This window comes from Cynocephalus volans, chromosome 14, assembly GCF_027409185.1.
Source record: "Cynocephalus volans isolate mCynVol1 chromosome 14, mCynVol1.pri, whole genome shotgun sequence".
Classification (NCBI taxonomy): Eukaryota; Metazoa; Chordata; class Mammalia; order Dermoptera; family Cynocephalidae; genus Cynocephalus; species Cynocephalus volans.
In genome coordinates, this window is record NC_084473.1 from 14,741,995 (window position 1) to 14,765,338 (window position 23,344).

Below are 23,344 nucleotides of genomic sequence, written 5' to 3' on the forward strand. Positions count from 1 at the left end.
TAGAAGTCTTTGAGCCATACTGAACTCCTCCCACATACCCCTACTCCTCACCCAATTGATAAGTAAATTCTACCATTTTTACTTCCTAATTCAGTCCCCCTTCATCTCTTGGCCAAGGTTGTTGAAAGAGGCCACCCGGACAAATTTTCTCTCTGCTTTTAATCTTCCCCTGCTCCATTTTTTCCTCTCTACTATAGCCAAAATGATTCTTCTAAAAGTAAAGTCTATTCTGATAACTCTTTGATTTAAAATTCTCAATGGTTTTCTCAGCATCACAAGGTAAAACCTAAACTAACTCCTCTAGGCTTAGAAGATTTCTTTGGATTGGCGTCTTTCTGCCTCAGCTGTTCTTTGCAATTTATTCTCTCACCCATCTCCTTTGAAGACCTGATACTGGTCCAGAGTTCTAAGCATTTTTTATTTCTTCTATGTGGAAGAGGTTCCTCCCCTTATTTGACCATCTGACTCCTGCCAATTCTTAAACATTCCATCTTAGGAATGCAGCCACAGTAGCCCCCAACTGTGTCTCCTTAGCGCTCTACACTTCCTTCATAGAGCACACCCTGCTGTCTTGTGTGTGTGTTTTGCACGTGTCTGTCCCCCCCCCCCCGACTGTACATTTCCTGGGGAGCAGAGATCCTGTTGCATTCATCTCTGCATCTCCAGATATCAAAAAAATATCACTTCGGTTTTACAGAAACAATATCATTGTTATGACAGAAATCTGCAGATGTGAAGCCAGTCATAGCTGCCAAAGTTTAACAAGTGGGAAAAGATGACTTCCATCCTGTAAAAGTCTTCCCACGCCTGAATGAAGCAGAAAAAAATCATAAGCAGAATCCCATCTGGCAGGGTTTCATAAAGTGGAGGTGACTTCATACAATAATTAGCCTCCTCCCTGAGGACAGAAGAGATGATTTGCTCTGAATTTTAAAATGTTTGTCACTTGTCATTTTCATTAAATTGCCTTTTGCATGTTGAGACAATGTTTCTCCAAAATCCACATTAGTGTTGCTCTCTCTTGATGTCATCGTATGTTATTGTATGTTGTCAGGGACTTCCTCTGCCTTGTAGTCATGGAGACTTTGGCCTATGACTTACCTGGAGTGTTCATTACTTGGCACTTACCTCCACCTCTGCCTCTACCTGGAAAACTCCTAGTTTCCCTACAGTACCCAGTTCAAAGAACATTACCTCTGAGATGCCGTCCCACAAATTTTATAACAGACTTGTCTCTTTATTGCACCTAGTCACCAAATAATATTGCACGTGTCTGTTTTTCTATCTTCTGTATGTGACAATGAGTTTCTTGAGGCTAAGGACAGGGTCCTCCTGTTCACCTGTTCCCTATAGCTTTATGTGGTGCCTAGAATATACAAAACCCTAGTAAAAGTGTGTTCGATTTAATAAATAAATGAATTTGTGAATAAATAAGTTGATAAAGGGGTTGGAGAGGATTCTGGATACACGTAAATATTAGAGTGCTAAATCAAGCAGAAAATAACATAAGCGATAATACATTTATAACTATGTTCTTCTGTTAAATTTACTCTCTGATGTAATTATAATTAGGAGTGAATGGGGGCATATCGTTTCCTTCAGGAGAGTGTTAAGAAGTGGTGAAAACAATAAAATTAAAGTTAAAATTCCCAAGTTGGAAACTCAGTTTTGCAACTGGCTATGGAAATGACTAGGAGCAAATTACTTAACATCTCAGAAACCTAATTTCCTCACCAGTAGGACAAATATGTGAGGTTTAATATTCTCCGGGATTCTTTCTGTCTCTAAACATCTCTAAACCCATGGTTGTAGTGTTCTTTCCACCCACTGCTTTTCCTGCCCATGTGGCTCTCATGTCCCTGCCATCAGCACTCTGTCACCACCTGCCTGCACACACCTCCTCTCCTCCGCCCCGCTTGTCTCTGCTCCATCTGTTTGATTGGGCACATCTCAAAACCCACTCACCCCTGTCCACCAGCACCACAGGACCTTGGTTTCTCTTAATATCACCTCCTACTTCATGTCCGATGAGCTGTCTTCTCACCCTCCTTCAAAAAGTTCCTCAAGCTGTTTTACTCCCAGAAACTCAGATTTATCCTGAACCATTCTTTGTGCATGTGAAGAGGTGTTTGTTTGTGTGTGTGTGTGTGTGTGTGTGTGTGTGTGTGTGTGTGTGTGTGTATGTGTGTGTGTGTGTGTGATTTATAACAATCATGATTAGTATACCCTAACCCTTTAAATTCTATCTGCATCTTCCATCTCACTTAATTTTCTCAATAATCCTATAACAGTTAATACAACTGATTGTAATTTTGCAGGAAACTGAGATTTAAAGTGTTTAAGATTTGGGGATGGTTGGGATTTGTTCTGAGGTCTTCTGGCTCCAGTTTTTGTTTTCTTTCTACTACTTCCAGCATGTCTCTCACAACAGAAAAACTATATATACAGAACTGAGAACAAAATTTTTACACACAGGGAGTAGTACACGCTATTTAATCATTTGGTTAATTTGTGACAGTCTCTACTGTTCAAGGTGAGTCCTATATGAAGGACACAGATGGTTTGACTTCCAGCCCTCTTTAAGCAGCCAGTGGAGAAAACTAAGTCCTAAAGTAGCAAAGCCAGCTGTTGAGAATGCTTAGCGGTAACACCTGGGAAAGAGCCATAGAGCACTCTCTGTTCCCATGGTATACTGAAGCATAGCCTTTAATTTCTATGAACTTGAAATCTTTCTATATTTTTAGGTCTTTGAACATCAACATTTTCTGCCTGAAATGCCCTTTCTTATGCTACCTTTTTTTGTGTAAAAAAAAAAATCCCACTCACTCTTCAAAACTAAGATCAAGTTTAACTCCTCTACAGAGTTTTTCCTGCACAGCCTAGGCTGGGCCCTATGCCTTTCCTCTGGGCTCCCGTAGCTTCTTGCGCCTCTCCATCACAACGCTTCTCACGTGGAGTTGTGATTGTCTCCTGTTAAAGTCTTTCTTCCCACCAGAGCCTGTGCTCTTCGAGAGCAGGGGTGATTTAGTATTTATTTCTGTTTCCCCACATGCTCCCTGAGTACATGAGACACATTAGATGCTCAGAGAATGTTTGTGAATAAATAAATAAATAAATGACTTTTCTTGGAAGATTCCACCTCAGAATAGTTTTCTCTCTGCAAATCCTACTCTGCCTGTGGAACCTTTCCAACCGCAGTAAAAGCAGAAGAACAAGTTTTTACAGCTGGCATATCTGCATAATCAGAGACTAGCATCTCCTCCAAGAATTCTAGGATTTCTAGTTTGCTCTTTCATGCAACAGAAAACAGCAACGTCAACAGCAAAATATTAAAAAAAAAAAAATGCCAGCTATGAAGTACATATTAGGAGAAGTCTCTGAGATGACTGGCTAGCCTAAAATGGCTTGCTATGGATCATGTAAGAGCATAAAACACAGAAGCAATTGTGTGAATTTTAAAGATTTAAACCAGGTAAAGAAGTAGGAGATTCCAATAGGACCAGATCATGGACAATTCTCTCTCTAGTCAATTTCCTAGTAAAGAGTGTTTAGTATGTAACAGTGTCACCATCTAGTAAAAACTATATATTATTTGTAATATTCTTTAAATATTTATACATCACTTGATAATTATAAATGATACATATCATTATATTGGGTAAGTTATTTTCTATTTCTTGTTGCTTTTTTAAAAGCCTCAATTTAAAGAACTATTTAGGAATTTGAAAGAAGAAAGGCATGGGAAGATTGAACACAACAGCGTTAGTCATTCTCTCTTTACTCAGAGGAAGCAGCAAAGAGAAGTAACAGCTCTTAAAGAATGGAGCCTGAACAGAGGGGGTCCCCTTCAGAAAGGTCACCTCACCTCTTACAGCAGTGCCCTGTGGGCACAAGCAGCCAGGCCAGGTCAGTGAGCAGCTTCTGTGGGGTCTGGAACTTGGACACTTTTTTGAGCCACGGGAGCTGCCATATAGAGTTGGTAGCTTGTTTGCCAGAAAGAACCATGCAACTTTAAAGAGGCCTAATTATTTTCACAGCATGAAAGGTGGCTCTCATCCCCATTTTGCAGAGTAGAGCATGTGATGCTGGCAGGTATTATTGTCTGACTTCAATCTCTTGACTTCTCAATCCTCATTTCAACCCTACCCCCTCTGGATTTGGTGTTCTGACCCTTCCCGGCTCAGGAGCACTTTCCCTTGCTTCTTTCCAGCCCCAAATGTATTGATTCTCAAATTCCTTCCTCTTTTCTCTGGCCCAGAACCCAGCCCTGATTCTGGACGATCCCTCTTCCCAAATCCTTCCATAGGGACAAGATTCAGTCATGATGCAGTCAATAAAGAGAACTATACCTGATTAATATGGAGCTATTAGGGGTGAGACTTGGGCAGAAATTCTGCACTCTTCCGTCTTGTTAGAAAACTCTAGAATGTCACCCCAAAATATTATTAATGCAATCAAAACCTTGAATAAGAACGCTCAAGAGAATGCAAATGTTCCAAAGAACTGGGTATGTAGCCTTTGCCTCATTGAAATAGAGGGACATGCTGGGTCATCTGTCAGTTGAATTTGTTCTCTATTTTTTTCCTTATTCTTAATATTGCCAGAAGGAATTGTCAAAATACCAGTTTTCTATTTCACCAGGAAATGGCTTCCATTAATGATTTCCCTAGAAAAATCTGTTTGCCTAGTGATGTCACCACATTTCCAATATTTGGTGGCTATGGGACTATAGAGCCAAAAGGAAACTGAAAATCATTGACATGTGAGGCTTTTAACTCTTCATGGACCCTTCTGAGAGTCAGATGAATGGTATTGACTTTCACCTTAGAAAACTGCATATACACAATATTTGGCATGTAATTTTTGCATACTTTTCAGACCTCCAAAAGCCATGAACCCCCAGTCAGGCATATCTAATCTAATCCAACCCACCATCTTATTTATGAATGAAGGTAGCAAGACCCATGATAAAGGTGACTCAGCCAAAGTGACACTTGCTAGTCTCTCTGTCTACTTTCTTATCCCATGATGTGACCTCTTAATGAAAACTCCAACAAGGTGAGCAACTTGAATAAGCAATGGACATTTTAAGGATAAAACCTGTTATAAGATTGTAATTTGAGATAAGATTACAGATCATACTTCAAGCAAATCACTGAAATGAAACTATTGTAATACAACAATTTTTGAATATCTACTATGCAGAGGCAACTTTCTAAATGTGGTAATTCACTCAACTCTCATCACTTCCCTCTGAGGTGGGTACAGTCATGAAGCTTCTTCTACAGGGGGTCTGAGTGACTTGCCCAAGGTCACAGTCCATAAGGAAAGATTTGAACCCAGAGAGTAGATGAGCACTGAGCCCTTGACTATCATGTGATACTGCTCTGTCACAAGCTGAATTAGTAAAACAAACAAGAATTGTAGATAGATTTTTTTTTTTAACAATGTATACTTTTATTTCTGTCAAGAATCTACAGGACTGCCATTTAAGCAAACTGTGTTCTCCGGTGTTCATTAATGAGTAATTAAGAATGGCTTGCAATTAGCCAATCAATTTTTTGTACATAAATCCATGCTCTTCAAGTGCTTCAAATTGCTTCAAAGTGTTCTCTCAAGCTTGCAAAACACTTCTCTCTATAATCTCATTTACACCATTCGCTTGTAAAGAACTTATAAACAAATTGTTTTACTTGACTGAAGTTTTTATTTCCCCAGTACTTGTAACTAAGTTAATAAGAATCATAGTTAGCTTTTTTTTTTAAGAGCAGAAAAGGATCTTATGGATCTTCTGACCCATTCATTTTACAATGAGGAGAGAGAGACTAGATACATTGAAAGTAATTATTATGATTATCACACAGAAAGTTGTTGGAAAAGCCAGGACTATAACACAGATCTGCTTTTCTATAGCAAGCCAGGGTCCTATCCTAGTACCAGTATAGCTCTCTGAAGTTTTAAATTTTTCCAAATGATTCCTTCATTATTTCCAATGAAAAGCAAACTCCCTTAACATTAGAATTTTTAAAAGGGGTTGAAATTGCATCAGACTTGAGTGGCAAATTCACTGGCAATAAAAAATATAGTAGCTTTTTCCCAACATATAAAATGAATTTTTTTAAAGCTTAGTCACTATATCAACCATCTTTCCTCATAGTTTAAAATGAGAATTTCAAAGCATTGTCTTTATAAAATTTAAAAACAACAACAATGTAAACATTTGCCAGCATGCCATGAAATCTTTCAACCAAAGTTTCAAAATGAGAACCAGAGCAAAAGGAAACTAAGTCATTGTCAAGCTCTTACCCCGACACTCTGCCTAACCTGCCCTGAACTTGAGTCACCGTGATGTCCAGGGTTCATCAGTCTCAAGCAGATGCAGAGGACTGAACACTGTCCAGGCCCAGAGGAGCCAAACTCTGTCCCAGGCGCTTCACCAACAGTATCTTGTTCCATGTTCACAGCAACTATTATCCCCACTTCTCAGGGGATCACAGTGAGCCTCAGAGGCTAAGAAACACCCAAATCTCACATTAGTGAACAAGAGATAGAACCGGAATTAGAGCCTAGGTGTGTTGGTTTCAGTTTGTGTGGGTTTTTCCCCTACAAAATACTACCTAGGTTTGTAAGTAATTGTCTACTTTCAAGGAGATAACAATTGGCTGAGGAGGAAAGAAAAAAGTCTAAATCTAAATATCAATAAAAGTACAAATACACAGGTAAATGAAAATGCAAATAAAAATATAAAGTTAAGAGATGTATACCTCTTCGATGCCAGCACATAACACAAAGTATAAGATATAGAAGGAGCCAAGTATATATTTATAGGATGCAGAAAGAAAGGAAGGGAAAAAGGGAGAAAAACATTCAAAACCAACAATTTATACCCTTGTTATTCAACCATGGTCCTTACACCAGCACAAGAGCATCCTCTGCAAGCTTGTTAGAAATGCAGACTCTCAAGCGCCATCCATACCTGCCAAATTGGAATCTACATTTTAGCAAATTCCCCAGATAATGTGTATACACATGGAAGTCTGCAGAGAAAGTGATAAAGCAGTGAGAGCTGGAGTGATCAGAGAGCATAACTTGGAGGTAGTAAAATTTGAGTTAATCTTCTATGAGACTATGTGTAGAACTCCTATGAGGAGAAGTTTAGAATCCCCCCAAGCAGTGAGGAGCAAGGGAAACATAGGAGAAAGAGCAGACATGCAGGAAGTGAAGTGGTTCAGGAGCAGGGAGCAAACTGTTCTGCTCAAGACCACGGGTACCTGGAGAAGAATGTTTCAAATTTTCCTATTGTGTTCTTACTATGCCCCGGGTTCACATATTCCCACATAAAATATTTCAATTTACAGAAAGAAAGAAAATTGTTAAAGTATGCACATTTGGCATCTGGAAAGATGGGTGTTCGTGGGGGTAACAGACAGCTGCAATCTCCTAACACCTCTGCCACCTGAGACCACCTGCTGGGTGTGCAGCTTCGGTGTGCTCCATAACGCAGAAGCCTCCTGCTCCCTGCCAGTGCAAGTCTCTTGATAAAGCTTTTCTGTTTTACAGGTTCTATTGGCATGAGGGAGTTCTGAGTGCAGTATCAGTCTGCTGAATATGATTGTTATCCGTATAAAGTAGCAGCATATGGTCACTGATGACTGAGGGTTAACTGGTCCCAGTACCTTTCTCTAGACAAAGCAAATTTCACCAGAAGAGAGATGACTCCCTGTAGCCCCAGTGATTTGCTGTGCTCACTAACTAAATGCTAATCACCCAGAAATCCAGTAGGTATATGGCTTAGAAATGAGTCCTGACTCTTAGAATCCAGGGAAATCCACTATTCACATAAGAAACATTTACTGGGGGTTACCTCACATCAGGGCTCTGCCAGAAACATTGGGTTTGGGGATGGGAAAAATGGTTCAACCGAGTTATAGCCTATGTTGTCAAAGTCATTAAAATCTTGTGAGAAATTGGATAAATGGGAGAAAGATGGGGTTTAGTAGGAGTTAAAGGAAGGAAAATCCCAGTCATCCCAGAGAATTTAACGAGACTCCACAAAGGAAGGAGGAATTCAGCTGAATATAGGCATTTTCCAGGTAGACATGTAAGAAAGAACAAGGGTGTTCAAGGCAAAGAAAACAGTTTTCACAAAGTCAGGGAGGTATGAGTGAGCAGGAAGTGTTGAAGGCTGTAGACGTTATGAGTAAGAATGCATAGTTTAGAGTTCAATAGTCCAGGATTCAAATAGGCTTTGCAATTTAGTACCAACAGACCCTCAGAAACTGCGCCAGGCAATAAATGTTTGCTGTTCCAAGCAGTTAAAGTGTGTGTGGGGGGGGCGGTTACACAGCAATGGATAGTGGACACACCATGAAACTAACAAAACAAGTTTCAGGGCTCCTCACTGGCACTAATCTCTTTTAAAGCTCAAAGTGGTGGGAGGAACAAGCAATGTGTTCGTACGGTGTCAGGAGCTTGTAACTATGCAAAAGAAAATTTTGGATTTTGTGATATTTGAGGTGTTTGTTCGCATTTAAAATTTTTTAATTAGTTGCACTTTTTATTCATTCTAAATAGACATCAACTTTCATAACTAAATAACTATGTAAATGCATACTTGCACTAATATTTATGAGACACTGTGTTGCATAGTGGTTTGTGTGTCATGCTGTGTTTAGTGATAGGTGTGTGAGGCACTACCCATAAATAAGATACCATGAGGAGAATTAAATAAATTTCAGTTCATGGATGTGGATGAAGCCAGAGCTGCACCAGACATGCCTGCTCTTGCATCTGTCTTTTCATCCATTTCTGTGACAGCTCCAAGCAGTACTCTGCCCCTCACTGTCTTCTTTGAGGAACCCAAGCTGACCCAACACTGTGTGATTTTCTAGTGTGTCAGGAGAGGCCGACTGAGTCATGAGGAAGAAATCATCACATCATGCCCCTCTAAGGCATCCCATGGCCTTCCCTCAGAGCCTGCTGCTCCCTGTGGGACCCCACCTCAAGCTTCCAGTCCCAAAGTGAGACTGTTGCTGTCACTCGCAGATCCTAGGAAGTTTGGTGCAGTCCCTATTTCTGACTACTTTTCTCCTGGAGATTCTTCCCTGAAATTTTAGCAAATAGCGTGTTCCAACTCGTTTTAAATGTATGCTGGACTATCTGAATGAGCATCCTCTTAGAAACAAGCCTGCAACCTGCTTCTTACCAATCAGAATGTTATCCACAGTGTGAGTGGTGATCTGGTTTCATCAAAATATCATCTATCACATTGATAATGTTCATTTGAATTGTATTCATTTTGCAACTTTGTTTGTAAGTAGTTTGTAAATATGAGCATGAGGAACTTAAATGCATTTTATATTTGTGTATGTATAAGGTGACATTTGGGGGGTTGTGGGCATTTTTTCAGGTTTAAGAAACACGGGCTTTTGTAAATAACATTGAAGTGAACATGGGAGTACAGATATCTCTTCAAGATCCTGATTTAAATTCTTTTGGATACAGAAACAACCTAAATATTCATCAATGGATGAATGAAGAAAATGTGGTATATACAAACAAGGGAGCATTTTTCAACCTTTAAAAAAGGCAATTCTGCCATATGTGACAACACTGATGAACGTTATGCTAAGTGAAATAAAACAGTCACAGAAGGACAAACATTGCATGATTCCACTTACATGAGTCTAAAGTAGTCAAACTTATAGAAACAGAGAATACAACAGTGGTTGCTAAGGGCAGAGGAGGGGATGGGAAGCTTCTGTTCAATGGGTATTAAGTTTCAGTCATGCAAGAAGAATCGGTTCCAGAGATCTACTTTGCAACATGGTGCCTGTAGGTAACAATAATGTATCGTGTACTTAAAAATTTATTAAGAGGTTAAATCTCATGTTAAGTGTTCTTACAACAACAACAACAACAACACAACAACAACAACAACAACAACAACAATAATAATAATATGACACCTTGAAATAAAAAAAAGAAACATTGTCTTAACACTTCAGAAAGTAAAAAATAAAAAAATACTAAAAAAAGCACTCTCTGTGATCTCAGTTATTCATTCATTTACTCATTCAATACATATTGGATACTGATTACAGTATATACAGTCAGGAATTACCTGAAACACTGTAAATAAGTTAGGCAAGGTCATGGCTCTCCTGCATCTTACCTTCTAGAGAAAAGAGTGATAATAAAGAAACAAAGTGTTTTCACAAAACAACTTTAGTAGATGATATATGCATAGAAGGAAATAAACCAGAGTGATTTTCTGGCACAGATTCCCACCATAGCTCTGGAAAACCCGCCCAGAGCCACACACTCTAGAGGAGAAAGTGGAACACCTGCAGCCTCTCTCAGTAGTATAGAGCCCTGTCTGCAGCTCCAGTGAGCCCACCCAGGCCACCTTCCCCAGCTGGGAAGCTACAGAGTGACCCAGCATTTCTTTTGAGGGCACAGGGGCCTGCCCACAACCCCAGCAACTTTGTGCAGGGTGGCCCACTCCAGGTAAGGAGCTGTAGAGTGACCGAGTGTCTCTCTTGGGGGTGTAGAGGCCCATTCACAGTCCTGGCAACCTCGCCCAGAGTGTCCCACTCCAACTGAAGAGATGCAGAGTGACCCAGTTCCTCCCATGGGGATATGGGGACCCATAAACAGCCTGAGTGATCTCACCACAAGCCCCAGTGACCTTGTGTGGGGCAGCACACTCCAGCTGAGGATCTGTAGAGCAACCCAGTGCCTCTCTTGGGGGTTGAGAATCCATTTGTGGCCTTGACAACTTCATCCAGTGTGCTCTACTCCAGCTGAGGAGCTACAGAGTGCAGCAGTGACTCTCTTGGGGCACAGTGGCCTCACCCAGAGTGACCCACTTCAGCTGAGGAGCTGCTGAGCATCTCATTGTCTCCCTCAAAGACCAAAGTCCTGACCGTAACCCAAGCAATCCCTCCCAGATCACTTAATTAAGCTGAAGACCTGAAAAAACACCCTAGTGCCTCTATCAGGGGCATAGAATCCTAGCCAGAGCACCAGCAAACCAGCCCAGGGTCACCCACTCCAACTGAGAAGCTGCAGAGCACCCTAATGCTTCTCCCAAGAGTTCAAGACCTCAACCATGACCCTTGTGATCCAGCTCAGTGTAACAAACTCCATCAAGGAGCTGCCCAGTGCCTTAGCACCTAGGCCATGGAGGCACTCACAGACAACTCTAACACTGAATACAGTTGAAGAAATCACATGGAGACTACACTACTGCACTCACCTGGAACCAAACCTAAAACATTCTACCCAACTGACATTATTGAACACAACTATAGGAAAGAGTCTCACTTCAAAGTGAATACAGAGTATAAGAAGAAGCAACTATTCCACCAGATTCCCAGACATTAGTGTAGGGATAGAGGAAACATGAAAAAGTAAGGACACCTCCAAGGGAATACAATAATTCTCCAGTACCAGATTCCAAAGAAAAGGAAATGTATAAAACACCTGAAAAGGAATTCCAAATAATAATCTTAAAGAAACTCAGTGAGATGTAAGAAAATACATATAGACAACACAATGAAATGAGAAAAGCAATTCAGGACTTAAAGGAGAAATTCAACAAAGAGATAGATATGAAAAAGAACCAAGCAGAAATCTTGGAACTAAAGAATTTATTAAATAAAATTTTCAAAAAATGCAACCAAGAGTTTAAGCAACAGGCTAGATCAAGCAGAAAAAAGTATTTCTGAACTTGAAGAAAGGTGTTTTAAAACAACATAGTCAGAAACACACATACACAAAGGATTTTTAAAAGTGAAGAAAGCCTATGAGGTACATGGAACAACTTGAAGCATCAAACATCTATATTCTGGATAATGCAGAAGGTAAATAGAAAGGAGAGGGCATTAAGCACCTATTTAATTAATAATAACCAACAAATTCCCAAGTATTGGGGAAAATAGAGTTCCAGATCCAAGAGGCTCAAAAATCACCAAACAGATTTACCCCAAAAAATTCTTACCAAGACACATTGTAGTCAAATTATCAAAAGTCAAAGACAAAGAGAGAAGTCTAAAAACAGCAAGAGAAAAGCATCAAGTCACTATAAGGGAATCCGAATCAGATTAAAAGCAGATTTCTCAGCAGAAATCTTACAGGACAGGAGAGAGTAAAATGATATATTAAAAGTGCTAAAAGAAAAATACTGCCAGCCAAATATAATATACCTAGTTAAAGCCATATTTCACAAATGAAGGAGAAATAGTGTCTTTCCCAGACAAACAAAAATTGTGGGAACTCACCACCACAAGATGAGCCCTGCAAGAAATCCTTAAGGGAGGCCTACATCAGAAGCAAAAGAACAATAACTAACATCTGGATAACACATGAAAGAACAAAGTTCACTGGAAACACAAGATATGCAAATGAGAAAGAGAAAGAATTATATCTTATCACCACAAAAAAACACCAAACAGCAAAGACAAACAATAAAAGAGAATTAAAGGAACAAAAGATATATAAAACATCCATAAAATTATTAATAAAATGCCAGGAGTAAGGCAATACCTTTCAATAGCAATCAAATGTAAATAAATTAAAGTCCACATTTAAAAGATACACACTGGCATAATGGATTAAAAATAACACTCAACTATATGATGTCTACAAAAAACTCACTTCACCTGTAAAGACACACAGACTACCAGTGAAGGGATGGGAAAAGATATTCTATGCAAATGGAAATCAAAATGAGCAGATGTAGCTATACTTATATTGAATAAAATAATCTTTAAACCAAAAACTATAAAAAGAGACAAAGAAGGACATTACACAATGATAAAAGTATCAATTCAGCAAGAGGATATAACAATTGTAAATATATATGTACCCAAAATCAGAGAACTCAGGTATATAAAGCTATTATTATTAGATCCAAAGAGACAGATAGACCCCAATACAATAATAATTAAGGACTTCAATATTCCCTCTCAGCATTGGTCAGATCATCTATACAAAAATTCAACGAAGAAAAATTGGATTTAAACTGCACTGTAGAGGAAATGGACTTGACAGACATTTACAGAATATTTCATCCAACAACTGCAGAACATACACTCTTTTCATCAATTCATGAATCATTCTACAGAAAAGACCACATTTTAGGCCAAAAATCAAGTATCAACAAATTTTTAAAAATTGGAAGCATACCAAATATCTTTTCAGAGCACAACGGAATAAAATTAGAAACCAATAACAAATGAAAATTTGGAAATTATACAAATATGTGAAAATTAAACAGCATGCTTCTAAACAACCAATGGGTCAAAGAAGAAATTAAATAGAAATTTAAAAATTTATTGAAACAAATTAAAATAGAAACACATGATACCAAAACATATGGGATAAGGCAAAAGCAGTAACAGGAGGGAATTTTATTGCTGTAAGGGCCTATATCAAAAAAGTAAAAGATTTCAAATAAACAATCCAACATTATACCTCAAAGAACTAAAAAAGTAAGAACAATCCAAACCCAACACTAGTGGTTGAAATAAATAAATAAATAAAAATCAGAGCAGAACTAACTGAAATAGAAACAAAAAAAAAAATAGAAGAAGAAGCAAAAGATTGATGAAACAAAGTTGGCATTTTGAGAAGATAAACAAAATTAGTGAACTATTAGCTACCCTAAGAAAAAAAGAGAGAAGACCCGAATAATGAAAATCATAGAAAAAGAAAACATTGCAACTGATACCACAGAAATACAAAGAATAATTAAAGACTATTATGAACAACTATATGCCAACAAATTGGAAAATCTGGAGGGAATAGTTAAATTTCTGGACACATACTACCTACCAAGACTGAACAAAAAATAAATAGATAAACTGAACAGACCAATAACAAGTAATAAGATTGAATCAGTAATCAGTAGTCTCCCAACAACAACAACAAGAAAGCATAGGACCAGATGGCTTCACTGCTGAATTCTACCAAACTCTTAAAGAAGAATTAATACCAATTCTCAAACTATTCCAAAAAATTGAAGCAGAAGGTATTCTCCCAAACTCCTTCTATGAGGCTAGCATTACCCTCATACAAAAATCAGACAAACACAACAATAACAACAAAAAAATACAAACTGATACCCCTTATAAACATAGATGCAAAAATTCTTAACAAAATACTAGCAAATCCAACTCAACAGCACATCAAAAAGATTATACACCATGATCAAGTGAGATTTAACCCAAGCATGCAAGGATAGTTTAATGAACATATCAAAATGTTCAATAAATTAATAAATGTGATATAACACATCAACAAAATGAAGGACAAAAACCATATGCTCATCTCAATAGATGTAGTGAAAGCATTTGATAAAATCAAAATCCCTTCATGATAAAAACTTTCAACTAATTATGCATAGAAAGAGTATCTCAGCACAATAAAGATGATATATGACAAACACACAACTAACATTATCCTGAGCAGGGAAAAGTTGAAAGCTTTTCCTTTAAGAACAGGAACAAGACAAGGATGCCCACTCTCACCATTCCTATTTAATATAGTACTGGAAGTTCTAGCCAGAGCAATTAGGCAAGAGAAAGAAATAAAGGGCATCCAAATTGGAAAATAAGAAGTCAAATTGTGCTTGTTTGAAGATGGTATAATCTTACATATACAAAAACCTGAAGACTTCACCAGAAATTTCTTAGAAGTGATAAACAAATTCAGTAAAGTTGCAGGATATAAAATCAATATACAAAAATCAGTAGCATTTCTATATACCAATGTACTAGTGGAAAAATAAGTCAAGAAGCAATCCCATTTACATTAGCTATCAATGAAACAAAATATCTAGGAATAAATTTACCAAGGAAGTAAAAGATTTCTACAATGAAAACTACAAAACACTGATAAAAAAAAAAAATTAGAGGACACAAAAGAATAGAAAAACATTCCATATTCATGGATTGGAAAATTTAATATTGTCAAAATGAGCATACAACCCAAAGTTATCTACAGATTCAAACTGTAGATCTCTATTAAAATACCAATGACATTCTTCACAGAAATAGAAAAAACAGTCTTAATATTCATATGGAACCACAAAAGATCCAGAGTAGCCAAAGTAATACTAAGAAAAACAACTCTGGAGGCATTACCCTTTCTTACTTCAAAATATACTACAAAGCTGTGGTAACCAAAACAGCATGGCACTGATATAAAAACAGACACATGGACCAATGGAACAGAATACAGAACACAGAAATAAATCCGCATATTTATAGCCAACTGATTTTTGACAAAAGTGCTGAGAAAATAGATTGGGAAAAGGACAGATTTTTCAATAAAAGATGCTGGGAAAAATGGATATCCACATGCCGAAGAATGAAATTAGACCACTATCTCTCACTATTTACTAAAATCAAGTCAAAATGGATTAAGGACTTAAATGTAAGACCTGAAATTATAAAACTACTGGTAGAAGACATAGGATAAACCCTCCAATACATCAGTCTGGGCAAAAATTTTATGGACAAGACTGCTAAAGCACAGGCAACAAAAGCAATAATAGACCAATGGAATTACATCAAACTAAGAAGCTTCTGCACAGCAAAAGAAACAATCAACAGAGAGAAGAGGCAACCAGCAGAATGGGAGAAAATATTTGAAAACTATTCATTCAACAAGGGATTAATATTCAGAATATACAAGGAACTTAACAGCAAAAATCAAATAATCAGATTTAAAAATGGTCAAATAACTTGAATAGACATTTCTCAAAAGAAGACATACAAATGGCCAACAGGTATATGTAAAAATGCTCAACATCACTAATCATCAGAGAAATGCAAATCAAACCCACAATGAGAAATCTTTCCATCCCAGTTAAAACGGCTATTAACAAAAAGACAAAAAATAACAAATGCAGGCAAGGATGTGGAGAAAAGGGAGCACATACACTGTTGGTGGGAATGTAAATTAGTACAGCCATTATGGGAAATTGTATGGAGGTTTCTCAAAAAACTAAAAACAGAACTACCATATGATCCAGCAATCCCACTGCTGGGTATTTTTCCAAAGGAAAGGAAATTAGCATATTGAAGAGTTATCTGCATGCCCATGTTTATTGTACCACTGTTCACAGTAGCCAAGATATAGAATTAACAAATGAATGAATAAAGAAAATTTGTTATATATGCACAATGGAATGCTGTTCATCCATGATAAAGGATGGAAATCCTGTCGTTTGCAGCAACATGGATAAGCCTGGAAGACATTGAATGAAATAAGATGGACACAGAAAGATAATTATCACATGTTCTCACTCATATGTGGGAGCTAAAAAAAGAAAAAAAGAAAAAGTTGAAATTTTTGAAGTAGAGAGTAGTACTGTGGTTTTTAGATGCTGGGAAGGGCAGGAGGCAGGTGGATAGTTGGTTAATGGACACAAAATTACAGCTAGATAGGAAAAACAAATTCTAGTGATCTACAGTAGTGTTAGGTATCTATAATTCACAATAATTTATTGTCTGTTTTCAAATGGCTAGAACAGAGAAGCTTAAATGTTCTCATTACAAAGAAATAAATTTTTGTGATGGTGAATCTTCTAACTACCCTGATTTGATCACTACATATCATATACATGTATTGGAATAACTCTGTACCCTATAAATACATACAATCAATATGTTTCAATTAAAACAATTTTTTTAAAGATCAAAATAAAAGGAGATAAGTTGGGAGGTTATTGGAATAGACCAAGTAAGAAATGATGGTGACTGTGTGAGGGGGTGGCAGTGGAAGGGAGAGAAGTAGATGAATGCAACAAACTAGAGACAGGTGCACCTGGACTTGCTGATAGAGTCAGGTACATCTGGACTTGCTGATGGACTGGAGGTAAAAAGGTGAGGAAGAGAAAGCGAAGAATCATATATAGGTTTGAGGATGGAGTTTTTTTTTTTAATAAAACAGCATGGATATGAAAATAATTCTGAATGCCATTATAACAAAACATTAAGAGTAAATCTTTGGATGGGAGTTTTTGTGTGGATACTAATTATTTGAAATGAGAATATATAATGAATGCTTTCTGTTTAATTGCCTGGTGGTGAATATCTTTTTTTTTTTTTCTCTCACAGAGTTGAGGTTCAAAGGCACCTGAGGAAGGCAGAGGTCTTTGTTAAAAGCCTGACAAGGAGAGGCCCAGAATAAAGACTAGCATTGAGATCTGGATGACGAGACAATGTGACAAGAGTTAAGGGCTTGGGAGTCAGAAAGAGAGATTGGACTTAGCTACCTGTGCTGTACGACTGCTTTTAAGGAGTCAACAACAACTATCTGTTCATGCTAAACAGTAACAATGCTTGTTATCATTGTTATTATTTTCAGGCCCTGTAGAATGAATGAGGGTGTTTCTCCACTGAAATGCCCAGCTGATACCCATCTATGCCTAGACCTCCCACTCGAAGCATAAGGGAGAAAATCAAACAAGGTGGCTTGGAGGCCACAACCAAATTGTCACATTTTATCCTCACTACTGCTACCCTTGATCATTAAAATAGTCAACTGAATATAATTTCATAAATGGAAAAACTGAGGAACAAATGGGCAAAGCCTGTTTCTGAGATTACACAGCTATTTGGGGACTTGGTCCTATTATCTTTCCACCATGCTGTGTTAAACATAGCATTTTGATAATTCCCAACCCTTTTCACACTATGCTACACATAGAAACTGATATGAGGATACTGGGGCCAGTGGGCAAGGATGCTTGTGGCCATGTACAACCCTCAGGGCCACTTGGTCACACAAACACTGAGTGGTAAATATCATGACATGCTTTACAGGAAAGTCCACATTTATTTTTAGGGAATTTAATCTGGTGGTTCCTGACCCTAACAGATCATCAGAATCATTTGGGAAACTTTTAAAATACAGAATCCCCTGGGGCCCAGTATAAGACCTGGAGGGAAGTGCACACAGCCCAGAAGGTACTGAGGTGAGCTGAGACCTGCACAGCACCAGGGGCTCAGTGTACAGCCCCAGAAAGCTGGAACAGGAGCCAAGGTGGTGTAATATAGATACTACCACACCTGTCACCATGAGGACAGTTCACCACCACAGTAGTAGCCAGCGCCACTCTACACACAACCTGCCACTCACTTGACTACATTGATATAAGAAGAGTCACCAGTAGAGCCTGAAAATAGAGGAGGAAGTCTTTATCCTCATAGCCAACCCCAGAGTAACAGAAGAAGCAAGTCCTCTACCAGATGACCAAACATCAATGAAAAAAATACCAGAACTACAGACAAACAAGAAGATATGATACCACCAAAGGAATGCAGTAATGCTCAAATTCCAGACCCCATAGAGCATGGAATCCTTGAAGTGTCTGAAAAAGAATTCCAAGCAATGATCTTAAGAAAGTTTGAAGAAGTAAAAGAAGACTCAATTAGAGAACACAAGGAAACAAGAAAAAAATATCCAGGATAAGAAGGAGGAAATTTACAAAGCGATTTATACCTTAAAAAGAATGTAGTAAAACTCCTAGAAATGAAAGATTCACTTATTGAAATAAAAGGAGAGCTTAAGCAGCAGACTAGAGCAAGCAGAAGAATTTCAGATCTCAAAGATGGTCTTTTTGAAATAACCTAGGCAAACAAAAAAAGCAGAAAAAAGAATTTAAAATAATGAAGAAAATCTAAGAGAGATAGCAGACAACCTGAAGCACTGTAACATCCAAATTGCGGGTATTCTAGAAGGGGAAGAGAAAGGAAAATGTATTGAAAACCTGTTCAAGGAAATAATAACAGAAAACTTTCCATGCGGGTGGGGAGAGATGCAGACCTTCAGATCCAGGAAAGTTAAAGATCCCTAAATAGATTCAATCCAAAAAAATTCCCTCCAAGACACATTATAGTCAAATTTGCAAAGCTCAAAGACAAAGAGAGAACTCTAAAAGCAGCAAGAGAAAAGCGTCAAGTCACTTATAAGGGAACCCCCATCAGACTAACAGTAGACTTCTCAACTGAAACCCTACAGGCCAGAAGAAAGTAGAATGATATATTCAAAACACTAAAAAAAAAAAAAAAAAAAAGAAAAGAAAAGAAAAAGAAATACCAGCCAAGAATTCTTTACCCAGGAAAGCTCTCCTTCAGAAATGAGGGAGAAATAGTGTATTTCCCTGACAAACAAAAATTGTGGCGGTTCACCACCACTCGACCAGCCCTGCAAGAAATTCTCAAGGGAGTCCTGCATCTAGAATCTGAATAATGAATGTCACTACCACAGATACACAAGAAAGAGCAAAACCTGCTGTTAAAACAAATTTCCAGTATGAAAGAGCAAGAAGCTAAATCATGCTACCTGAAATATCCTACTGACATTGAAGAAGAGAAATAAAAGTGGAAGTAAGGATCAAAAGATATTTAAAACATCCAAACAAAAAGCAATTAAATGACAAGAATTAAACAATATCTGTCAGTAACCACCCTAAATGTGAATGGATTAAACTCCCCATTCAAAAAGCACAGACTGACTGATTGGATTAAAAAGCTAGACCCAAGAATATGCTGTCTTCAAGAGAGCCATCTCACACAGACTAAAAGTGAAGGAATGGAAAAAAACATACCATGCAAATGGAAACCAAAAATGAGCAGGAGTAGCTATTCTTACATCAGATAAAATAGACCTTAAAAACAAAAACATAAAAAGAGACAAAGAAGGCCACTATATAATGACAAAAGGATCAATGCAGCTAGAAGACATAACAATCATAAATATATATGCACCCAATACTGGAGCACCCAGATATATAAAGTAAAGACTCTTAGACATAAAGAAAGAAATAGGCCCTAATACATTAATAGTGGGTGACCTAGACACCACTCTCTCAATATGAAACAGATCTTCCAGGCAACAAATCAACAAAGAGACACAGAATTTAAACTACATGTTAGCACAACTGGACCTGGCAGATATATACAGAACATTTCACCCAACAACTAAAGAATATACTTTCTTCTCATAAGCTCATGGAACATTCTCCAGGATAGACCACATATTAGGTCACAAATCTAGCTTGAGCAATTTTTTTTAAATTGAAATCATTCCAAGTATCTTTCAGACTACAATGGACTAAAATTGGAAATTAATAATAAGCAAAACTGGAAACTATACAAATACATGGAAACTAAAAAATAGGCTCCTGAACAACCTGTGGGTCCAAGAAGAAATGAAACAGGAAATCAAAAAATTTCTAGAAACTAATGAAAATAAAGATACATCATACCAAAACCCGTGGGATACTTTAAAAGCAGCAAGAGGAAGATTTATGGCAATAAATGCTTATATCAAAAGAACAAAAAGACTACAAATAAACAACCTAACACTATGCCTCAAAGAACTTGAAAAACAACAACAATCCAAACCTAAAGGTAGTAGACAGAAATAAATAATTAAGATCAGAGCAGAACTAAATAAAATAGAGACCAAAAAACAATAGTAAAGATCAACAAAACAAAAAGTGGGTTTTACAAGAAGATAAATAAAATAGACAAACCATGAGCTAGGTTAACAAAAAAAAGAAGAGAGAAGACCCAAATAACAAAAATCAGAAATGAAAAGGGAGACATTACAACTGATACCACGGAAATACAAAGAATCATTTGAGACTATTATAAACAACTGTATGACAATAAATATGAAAACCTGGAAGATATGAATAAGTTTCTAGACACATACAAACTACCAAGACTGAACCAAGAATATATAGAAAACCTGAACAGACCAATAACAAACAAGGAAATTGAAGTGGTAATTAGGAATCTTCCAACAGAAAAAGTCCAGGTCCAGAAGGCTTTACAACTGAATTTTATCAAACTTTAAAAGAGGAGCTAATAACAATTTTCCTCAAACTATTCCAAACAATTGAAACAGAAGCCATTCTCCTAAACTTATTCTATGAGGCCAACATAACTCTGATACCAAAACCAGATAAAGACACAACAAAAATAGAAAATTATAGACCAATATCCTTGATGAACCTAGATGCAAAAATCCTCAACAAAATGTTAGCAATCAGAATACAGATACATATTTTAAAAATTATACACTTTAATCAAGTGGGATTCATCCCAGGGATGCAAGGATGGTTCAGCATACAAAAGTCAATAAATGTGATATATCACATCAACAAACTCAAGGACAAAGACCAGATGATTATCTCAATAGGTGTTGAAAAAGCATTTGACAAAATTTACCATCCCTTCATGACAAAGACTCTCAACAAATTAGGTATAGAAGGAAAGTATCTCAACACAATAAAAGCCATTTCTGACAAGCCCACTGCCAGTATCATTCTGAATGGGGAAAAACTGAGGGCCTTGCCTTTAAGAACAGGAATAAGGCAAGGTTGCCCACTCTCACCACTTCTGTTTACCATAGTAGTGGAGGTACTAGCCAGCACAATCAGGTAAGAGAAAGAAATAAAGGGAATCCGGATTGGAAAATATGAAGTCGAACTTTCCCTATTTGCAGATGACATTATACTATATATAGAAAAACCTAAAGACTCTATCAAAAAACTCCTAGAGCTGGTTAATAACTTCAGTAATATTGCAGGATACAAAATAAATGCCCCCAAATCAGTAGCATTTATATACTCAAAGAATAAACTAACAGAAAGAGAAATAAAGAAAGTAAGCCCTTTTACAATTGTCATGAAAAAAGTAAAATACCTAGGGATCAGTTTAACCAAGGAGATGAAAAACCTCTATAATGAGAACTACAAACCACTTCTGAAAGAAATTAAAGAAGACACAAAGAGATTGAAAGATATTCCATGCTCTTGGATTGGAAGAATTAATATTATGAAAATGTCTATACTACCCAAAGCAATCTACAGATTCAATGCAATCCCCATCAAAATACCAATGACATTCTTCACAGAAATGGAAAAAAAACAATCTTACCCTTCATATGGAACAACAAAAGACCCTGAATAGCCAAAGCAATCCTGAGCAAAAAAATAAAATAAAATAAAGCCAGAGGCATAACACTACCTGACTTCAAATTATATTACAAAGCTATTGTAACCAAAACAGCAGGGTACTGGTATAAAAATAGACATTCAGACCAGTGGAGTAGAATTGAGAACCCAGAGATCACCCCTCAGGCTTACAACCATCTGATATTGGACAAAAGCAACAAAAATCTATATTGAGGAAAAGACTGCCTCTTCAACAAGTGGTGCTGGGAAACTCGATATGCACCTTGCACCATACACTAAAATCAACTCAAAATGGATTAAAGACTTAAGTATAAGACCTGAAACTGTAACATTACTAAGGGAAAATATAGGTGAAACACTTCAGCAAGTAGGTCTGGACACAGACTTTATGAACATGAGTCCAAACGCACAAGGAGTAAAAGAAAAAATAAACAAGTGGGAATATATCAAACTAAAAAGCTTCTTCACAGCAAAGGAAACAGTCAGCAGAGTGAAATGACAACCTACAGAGTAAGAGAAATTTTTTGCTAATTATGTATCCAACAAGGGATTAATATCCATAATATAAAAGGAACTCAAGCAATTATACAGTAAATAAGTAAATAACCCAATTAAAAAATGGGCAAAGGAGCTGAATAGACATTTTTCAAAGGAAGACATACAAATGGCCAACAGGTATATGAAAAAATGCTCAACATCACTAGTCATCAGGGAAATGCAAATTAAAAATACATTGAGATACCACCTCACCCCAGTTACATTGAGATACCACCTCACCCCAGTTAGAATAGCTATAATCAAAAACACAGTGAATAACAAATGCTGGTGAGGATGTGGGGAGAAGGGAACACTGTTACACTGTTGGTGGGACTGTAAATTACTACAACCACTATGGGAAATACTATGGAGGTCTCTCAGACAACTACAGATAGATCTTCCATATGATCCAGCAATCCCTCTTCTGGGTATATAACCAGAGGAATGGAAATCATTATGTCAAAGAGATACCTGCACTCCCATGTTCATTGCAGCTCTCTTTACAATAATCAGGACATGGAGCCAACCTAAATGTCTATTGATGGATGATTGGATAAGGAAACTGTGGTATTTATACACCATGGAATACTCCTCTGCCATAAAAAAGAATGAAATTCTTCCATTTGCAACAACATGGATGAGCTTGGAGAAACTTATGTTTAGTGAAATAAGCAAAGCACAGAGGGATAAATACCACATATACTCACTCATATGTGGGAGCTAAGAGAGAAAGAAGGAAGGAAAGAAAGACCATGGTGGTGTGTTAGACTTGCAGAGGGAGAGAACATTCCTTGGGCTACAAAG